This window comes from Drosophila kikkawai, chromosome 3L (genome assembly GCF_030179895.1).
Source record: "Drosophila kikkawai strain 14028-0561.14 chromosome 3L, DkikHiC1v2, whole genome shotgun sequence".
Taxonomy (NCBI): Eukaryota; Metazoa; Arthropoda; class Insecta; order Diptera; family Drosophilidae; genus Drosophila; species Drosophila kikkawai.
In genome coordinates, this window is record NC_091730.1 from 5,524,789 (window position 1) to 5,534,405 (window position 9,617).

General features: G+C 33.0%; 1 long non-coding RNA gene across 1 annotated transcript; it reads left to right on the forward strand.

The window, feature by feature from the left end:
• The first annotated feature begins 1,525 nt into the window (after window positions 1-1,525).
• Window positions 1,526-5,700, forward strand: LOC138928333 (uncharacterized). Its single transcript, XR_011444854.1, has 2 exons — window positions 1,526-1,696; window positions 5,362-5,700. It is a non-coding gene; the product is annotated as an uncharacterized lncRNA (long non-coding RNA).
• Window positions 5,701-9,617: the final 3,917 nt, after the last annotated feature.

Sequence of the window (9,617 nt, forward strand, 5' to 3'; positions counted from 1 at the left end):
TAAACAATTTTGCCATCAGTAACGAAAAAGAATTATTAAAATAAAATAAATCAGAAATTTCAGCTTGAAATGATTTTTTTCAAACTCTAAAAAATGTAACAGTCTTAAAACAATAATATTTAAAAAATTTAAACATAATCCTCATGTTTAATTTTAATTGTATTAATATTACTAATTTTTTATATATTTACTATACCTTTTATTAATCTTAAAAATATTAAAAACTATAACTTAATATGTTATTCAAAGAAGTCTAAAGTTTAAAGGCGAAAAAATAATTTTAAAGTCATAAAATTTACAAGAAAATTATTAAATTAAATTTTAAAATTATTTAAATAATTAAATTATAATTTTCTCAGTGTATCGGAAGGATGAAAACAATTTCTCTCGTTTTGATTAGACGACGCAAAAATTGTTGGACGTCGGCGCGTAAACAAGAATCTGAATTGAGGCGTTAAGACTGGCAATCTTGTACACTACACCTACACCTACACCCCTACCCTCTCGTTCCTGCACCTGCCACCCATCCACCCACCCGGAACCCCTTCCCCTTAGCCACCCTATATGTATGTCCCTGGATATATATGCCATATAAACCTGGCGGACGCCATCAAGCACAACAACAAAAACAACAATGTGCGAATGAACCCATATAAACCGACAAATTCGGACGCGCGCAAATAACAGAATGAGAAAAAAGAATTTAGTGCGGTTTTCAAATTTATTCTAGTGTTCCGCTCCCTCACTCAACCCCCTCAAATCACACCCCACACCCCACACGCCCACGCCCCTGGGCCACACTTCTACACAATTCCGCTGCGTTTCTTGTTATTTTTGTACTTAAATAAAGCGCAATTTACGTTTTTTTTTATACGCTGAGTTTTTTTCTGGTTTGTTTTTCAACGCTTGAAATTTAATAGATTTGGCACACATTCGAGACAACATCATATTGGCAGCAGCAGCCACAAGAAAAATGTTAGTCTAGGGAGGGGTTAACATTATTGAAAAGGGGAGTTTTTAGAAGGGAAAAGAGGTAACTAAAGAGTTTAAAGTTTAAGTAATTTAATTTTAAAATTTAAAATAATTATAAAGCTTAAATTTGTATTTAATCAACAAGCTATAACTTATGAGAATTTGTAAAGATCTTTAGACACGAGTTCTCCAGTCGGCCTCGATTTTTGTATAAAAATTCCCAACGAGTTTTAGCTTAGAAAGAAGGTAAAATACCAAGAAAATTAGCAATAGTTAGCAAGTCAACTGAGGAATTGATAAGAACTAAAAATTTAAGTATTTAAAGAAATTTTGTATAATATATTATATTATTTATTATTTTAAAAATATAGATAATAGTATCTAAGCTCCTCATGCCTAAATTTAACCCAAGGTCTTAAGTTCTGTTCTTCTTTTTATTAATTTACATTTAAATTACTTATTAACAATTAATTTTCAATTATAAAAATTTTAAATATTAATCAAAACCCCCACTAACATTTCCCCTTTAGTGTCCCCAGTTGTCATTAAACTCTGGCTTATAAAAAAAAAATACAAATACATTTGCCAGCTCGCTTTGCCTGGGAAAGAGGAAGGCATTAAAAACAACTTACCGCAGCGACCGACTTCAACTGGAAACTTCATTCAACTGGCTCAGTATTTCATTGGCCATCAAGTGTTACCAACAGGTGCCCAAAACTTATAGGTGGGTTATTAATGCCTGGCTCAACTATTTTTCCTTCCACTCGATTTGCTGAAAGGTGAAATGTGAAATGCCAGGCTGCGAATATTTTTCAGCTGGCACAAACACACACTTCATTTGCATTCAAAACAAAAAATTCTTTGCATAAATAAATAAAATTCGTAGAATGGGGGCCAAAAAAATAACAAAAACACCGGCAAAAACGCACATGTTTTAATAAACAAGAGCATATCGCTGGCGAATTTCGATATGAATGAGCAAATGAATGAATGAATGAAAATGGAAATGAACGGAAACTCACTTTGATTTCGCTTTTATTTATTTTGGGGGGCTTAAAATCTGCACATGCATTAAAAGCATTTGTTGTTTTTAGTGATAAACGTGCGGAATATAAATCATCGTCACTTAACGAAGCCTATTTATTCAACTGATTGTGGCTTTTATCCCTTTGACAGCACACAGCAAACTCTGAGGGTTGATGGTCGAGGCAAAATAATTGCAACGATTCTTAGTTTGTTAAATAAATACAAATATGATTCAGAGCCAAAAATCTGTACAATTCAATTCTGTTTATTTCAATAGGCAGGCAGCTCCTTTCCCATCCCCCCTACCTTTGTTTACACCGAATATTTCGTATAAATATGATAAAATCTGTGCAAATTGCAGGTTGTCTGTCACCATTGGGTAATCTCTAAAAATACATAATAATAATAAGAACGCTTTGTAATTATATTTAAATTTTTTGTTTTGTTGGCCAAAATGAGCTGAGGCCTTGGTTTAGGCACGTGTCTTGAGTTTTGACCTTGTCTTGATCTTAGACTCTTCAATTTTGGAGTGAATTCTAATCATTTATAATGATGGAAAATTAAATATTATTAATTAAAAGTAAAGTTGAAAATGATAATAAAGCAAATCATATACTAAGTTATCATATTAAGAGCCTTGTTTAATAATGTACAATTATATATTCCATATTGGGAATCAAGAAGTAAAGGAAAGAAACTTATCTTAAGGTAAATAGTGTGTCTATTTATCATTGTTATATTTCTGCTATATAAACATTTATTTTGAATTTATTAAAAATATTTTAAAATATTTCAAGTTAATCACATATAATTTATCATTTTAACAAATTGTCAAACATTTCCCTACCCTATAAATCTACAAAACCTATAGCAATCATTCAATCCAGGAAGAAAATCAGCAAATCAGTCGCAGCTGAGGAAATGTCATAGCAATTTTGAAAACGATTTCGAAATCATCGCACAAATATCGAAGCAATGAATTTCGAATTCAAGAGGCGTTTGTGTGCGCTTTGTTTACAAACAGAAGAGGCTAAGGGGTACTATGTGGGGCCTAGGTAGTAGATCCATCGATTGGGCCATATGACAGCCTAAAGTGCTCCGTGCATATTAGATAAAATTATAAACAAAACGAAAAAAACATGAAAAGGCAACGCTTGGAAATTTGTCACGCCCCAACGCGGCAAAACCAAGGTGGGGGTGGTGGTGGTGGTTAGGGTGGAGTGTGTGGCTGCTAGATCGCGCTTTTTGTTGTCTTTCCTTAGCTGGGGGTCGACCTATTCAATATGCCGACACACGCGCCAAACACCTCCTACGCAGGGCCCCGATTGCCTTCGACTGCGGCGTAGTAGAAGAGCCAGCAAATCAGTGAGAAATGACAGTATGACACTGAACTTTAAGTGAAAATAAATTTATAGAAATTTAAATCAAGATAAAGAGTAAAATTTTAAACAAGAAAAAGTATTTTTAATATATTTTAAAATTTATTGGGGAAGAAAAAATAAACAAAAGAAATATATAGAATTTTCCCTTTAAATGTTACTCATCTTTATTTTATATAATTTATAAATTTATAAAAGTTTAAATCAAGACCAAGAAAACTTCTTTCTAAAAGTTTTTAAATTTAATTTCGTAAGTAAAAGTAAAACAACAAAATAAATACATTAAATTCTCCATCAAAATGTTACTTATCTTAATTTTATTTTACATACAGTGTCATACCATCATCTATATATGCTGGGCTCAGCTCTCAGCTCGACTTGGCTTTATTCCACAGTCCCCCAGCCCACTCGATGAGTGGCGTCCATTGTTTTCGCCTCGCTTTTGTTGTTGACGAAACGAAACGAAACGATCTGTGGCTAAAGTTTGCCAAATGGATGACAGACAAGCGGACCAGACCCAGACCCCAGACCCCAGACCCCTACCCCTCACAGAGATCCGATCCAGATCCAGATCGAAAGCGGGAGCCCCATGTGGCGGCCACTCGATCGTCGCATGATATGTGGCTCTATGAAAAAAATATATAAAATGAGATGAAATGTCCCAGGGAAGGGGGTGCCACTAGTAGTGTGGTTTTTGGTTAGGATATCAAAGGGGATTTTGGGTGTGCTGAATGAGATATAGAAAATGGGGAAGAAACGGAATACATATGTTGAGTATATTTTCAAGTATTTTGTATATCTGTTTTGTAAGATTTTATTTACAAAAATTTACTTTGATCTAATACTTTGATTTAATTTTTAAATTGTTGATAATTTAATAAATAATTTTATTTAAATTTAAAATGCTATAAAATTTAATAAAAACATTTTTTTAACTTTTATAATAATACAAAACATTACTACAGATATTTTCTTAACACCCAATAATTATTTTATTTAAGAATTTTCTTTTATATATAATTTAGGTTACTTTAAAAATTATATACATTTTTTTTTTAAATTACTAATAATTATTTTATAAATAAAAAAACTTTAAAGTTATATTTTAAGCCAGCTAAGAGGTATTATAAGCCTTAATAAATGCTTCAAAAAATAGTTTCTCATTAAATATAAATTTACAAAATATTTTCTTTAACATTTTCTTACATTTCTTTATCTCTTTTTTAGAATTTACTAATTGTTGTTAAATTCTTAAAACTAAAGTTAATTTTTTCAATTTAAAACCCAACTTATATACCCTTTAAATACCCCTTTTTTTGTGTGATTGTTGCACGAGTGTGATCCTCATTTGGCGCATTTGCTATTCGACTTTGTCTCTGCACATTACTTTTAATCACTCATCATATTGTTGTTGTTGTTGTCAGTGTTATTTATGTATTCGTTGTTGTTGTTGCCCAACTAATTTGCATATTAATACCCGCACAACCGAAGCATTTGAACTTATCTAATACAAGCCACACAGCTGCGCCTATTGAGAGTCAGGCCCAGGAGGGGTTCCAACCGTAGCCCGGGGTGTTGGGTATATCTTTATATATATATATATATATATGTTTTATGATATTGGTCTGGGCTTTGGGTCTGAGGCTGTGGGCTACATATGGTGGATAAGGAAAGAACAGACTAGGCCAGCGATCGTTGGTTTGTATTGCCCACTTGGCTTTTAAACATAAAGTGGAAGAATTAATGGGTTATTTTAGAAAAGTTAGAGTTTTATTTATAAAAAGAAAATATAAATAATATTTTTGGAAACAAAAATATATTTTTAAATGGCATTCCGAATTTTTTGAAATTTTTTAAAGGTGTTAAAGAGCTTTAAAATAAATATAAGTAATTTCATTTTCATTTTTAAATCATTTAAAATATTTTCCTTGGAATATTTAAATAAAAATTTAACTAATTAAAATTAAAATCTATTTTTTTTTAGTGTCCACCTTAGAAGCTACTGTTTACCAGGCCTGTCAGCCCCACACTTGGACAGCCCTGGCGCTCTTTTTTTTGTTTTGTTTATTTTGAAAAGAGCTCCCCCCTTTTGGCTTGGCCTGGTGATGTCACAAGAATAACAAATGTTTTATTATTTTTTTTTTTTTTCTGCCTTGCTTGCCTCGACCACGGGCACGTTCACGATCACCACCACCACATTGGGTTGTATGTTAATTTTTGTTTTGTTTGCAACCTATTAAAAAAAAAAAAAATGGAAAAAACTGAGAAAAAACTGAAAAAAATGATTCCCACTTTCTGCTTGAAGCATTTAAATACAACCAAATTAATTCGTATGCCATGTTTGGCGCCTGTTTCTGTAAACCAGCTTTATCTTTTTTGGATTAAAAAGAAAACAATAAACAAAAAACAAACAGCAGACACTAGGTACATAATGAAATATATTTCTAGCTGGTGAAACGTACCCTGTTATGGGTTAATTAATGGAAAATGGAAATCGATAATTAAACGATTTGCTGTAATTGATTAACCTTAATTGTGTAATGAAGATGAGAAGAGTTATACAATGTGAATCATTTAATTAATATAATAAATGGAATATCTTACTGTCTGAGCTAATGTACAAAAATAAATGAGATATTTTGGAAAAGCGTGGGTGTGGGTGTGGAAAATGGGTGAAACTGGCCCACAAAGAGACATAAAGAAAATCTCATTAACACGGCACACGAGAGACACAAGTACTTATGGAAGGCATCAACCAAGGGTCAACATCTAGCTTCCTGCACTGGTCAACATGGAAAGGGATTATAAATATAATATTAAGATATTTTAATACCTGGCAGAGCCTAGAAATCAAGACAATATGGGAAAGAGATGCTTCAAAACATACTGTTTCGTTAGATTGTTTAAGAATAAAATATACAAATAAGATGCATAACGCCATACAAATTCTTTGATATACAATATACCATCTTAATTTTAATTTAAGCTTTTCTTTCAATTAAAATGTTTTTATATTTTAAATTAAAATCTAAAAAAATAAATAGAAAAGCAGTAAAAATATGTCATTAAATTTTAAACAAATCGAAACTTATACCCACGAATTTCCTATAAATTAAACTTTGTTAATCAGTGTACCTTCGCCTCATTGCACTTCTGGCACACTTAACATTTTCACAATTAAATTAAAGGATTTTTAAAATACATTTTGTGGTTTTAATGAACCCAAAAGGAAACATTTGTTAATGTCAACAGAGAGGAAAATATTTTCAGTATGGTCTGTTGACTAATTAATTAATTATGCAGTAAAAAATATTTTCAAAAATTGTGTACTTTACAAACAAAATACTTTACACATCGTAAACAAAAGTGAACTCGTATTGCCATGCAAATGGTTTATGTTTATGTCTTGGACCTTGTGTGAAGTGCATGGTGGGACTTAGAGAACGCCGTCAGTCAACTACAATTTAATCTGTAGAGAAGACCTCGCCATTGTTATAGCTTTTGACAACTTTCAAGTTTGTTCCAAGGCCCAAAAAAACCATTGTTTTCATTGGAGAATAATTCCAAGAATTCAAATAATTCATATAATTTCTTCTAGTGATTATTAAGGGTCTGGAAAATGTTTGTGTAATCTTGAACAAATAATTGCGCGGCATAAATCAAGTTGTTGGTCCCTCGGGCTACTTGTTATTTTTCACTATTTAGAGATATATTTTGTTTTGAATATTTATAAATATGTTGTGAGGGAAAGACTATTTAGCGCGGTTAACTGATTGACGCAATTCCAAATTCCACATGCAAAGGATCGGGGCGACTTGTTGGACATATGGAGGATTGGCATAATGAATGACTTTGTTTACAGCCAAATGTATCTCATGGATTCGCACGCGTCGAACGGCACTTCGATGGACTGACAGGGGAATTTTGGGTGCTTTGGTTCTCAGTTTCCTTCGTTTTTTTTCTATTTTGGTGAGTCTCCTAATGGTATCAATAAAAAGAACTAGGCCATGATAAAGAAGCGTTCGCCCCGCGACGACTGTTTGTTTATAATTGTTTATACGATTTGCAGGCCGAAACAACTTTTCCAGATAGCGGAGCCCGCAATCTATTTCCATGGGGAGAGCCAGATGGGCAAGGCCGGATTATTATTATGGCGGGGCGGTAAGCGGAGGGCCTTGAAAAGCACACAAACATCCCGTCACACGCACTTTCACCCACACTTGCAACCATCCTACCCATACCGATGAGGGTGCACTGTGAGAAAATAACCCCGAAAATGACTTACTAAGATTTTAAATAATTGGAGGAATTTTTAGAATTTTTTTAGACGAAAGATTTGTATTTGATTTTGTTTTAGGGAGGTAAATGCATATATAGAATATTTACTGCATACTTTTGGGCACTTTTAAAAGAGATTTCAAAATGTTTTGATTTTACTTTTAAGATTAAAAATATAAATTGTAAATACCTTTTAATACCAATTATTGAAATATAAAAATTTGTATATTACTTTAATTTGATTTTGTTTTAAGAAGGCAAATACATCATTTAAATTTTTTTATAGCATACTTTTGGGCACTTTTCAAAGAGATTTCAAAGCGCTAAAATATTTTAGATACTTTGAAATACCAATTTATTTTTCGTGCCTCCCCATATATCCATACTCACGCACTCGGATTCATTCACATTGGGTGCTTGTATTTTGCAATTAGATTAGAGAACCCCCAAAAGACGTCGCAATAAGAAAAAAACAAAAAAAAAACACGAACAACAAAACCAAAACCGGCAACGGCAACAGCAGAAAACAAGAAAAACAAAAACATTAAATGGCGATTAAAAGTAATTTAGATAAAAACACACACCGAAAGCAGCAAGAACAGGCAAATAACAACAACAACGCGAGGCGACAAGAACGAAATTAGCAGAGTGTCTTGTTCTGCCGGGTCCCTGGGTATCCACAAATGGGCAATGCACTTGGTTTTTAGGCAAAGTATCTTTCAGTAATTTCATTAATTTTGAATGTTGAATGCGCGGTGGAATTTGCAATTACGTAACAGCTGCGGGAATTATTTATTTTGTGGCGTCTGTGGGGATGTGAGTTTAAAAATTAATTTAGGAAATTTATGAAAGAATCTTGAATGTGTTTTTAGAAGAAAGAAATAATAAGAAAATAACTTTACTATAAGTTTTGGTGTTTTTTTTATAAATTTTATTAGTTTTTTAATTAATAAATAAAACTTTAAATATTTTAAATATTTTTTAATATTTTTTTATATATATCTAGAAATCATTTAAAGGTTCCTATAGTTTTCTTTTAAACTCCCAATGAATTTTCACATTCCCTTCCATTTTTCAGAGAATTAAATTTCCCTGCAGTTTGCCTCGTAAAAAGTATCTTTTACCGAAACTAGCCGGAACCAGCGTCATCCCTTGCATTGCCATTTGTGGAGTAGGAGTTGGGCTTCGTGGACTTCTGGTAGGTTCACGACCAGAAGGAGACCAGGGAGTCAAGAGTCGGTAACGGCGGATACTGATAATGGGCGCCAGCAGACTCCCGGCGACCGACGCGCTTAACTGATTTAGTTAATTGTATTGTTTTTCAATTAAAGTTCGTATTAATTGAGCAAACAGCGACCGGCGAAGGGGAACAGAAACAGTGCTGTGGCTTGGCCTGGCATGACCCGTCGTAGTTCCATAAGATAAGATAAAACCAAAAATAAAAAACACAGGCAAAATCCGTGGGCAAACAGGCAACGGAAATCGGAGCTGGGGAGCCGAAGTAGCGCCGCTTATGTTTGCACTCTGATAAGGGCGATGTGAAAACATAAACAAATATTTATGCGCCTATTTATGCCCATCCTCACGACCAGGCCGTATCTGTATCTACGCTCTAGTCTGTGGCTCTGTATCTGTATCTGTGTATCTGGGCATATTTGCAGCCGTTTGTGAAAACACTTAATTTGCTTATTTATTGCACAAATATTAACACTCCAGCTCGAGAGCCAGAACAAGTTGATATCGTACCAGTTGTCAATCTCACAATGTGATTAATCGCGGATTAACGTCACGGCTTTGCAATTTCAACAAACACAATCGTAAATTTATAGTTTTTTATGGCATTTGTTCTATAAATGTTTTTGTAATAAAAAGAGGTAAAAGATATGGAAAAGGAATATATTTAGTATAAAAATTTAGAGATGGTAAAGTTTTTTTTACATTTTTTGTATCAGAAAAACATGT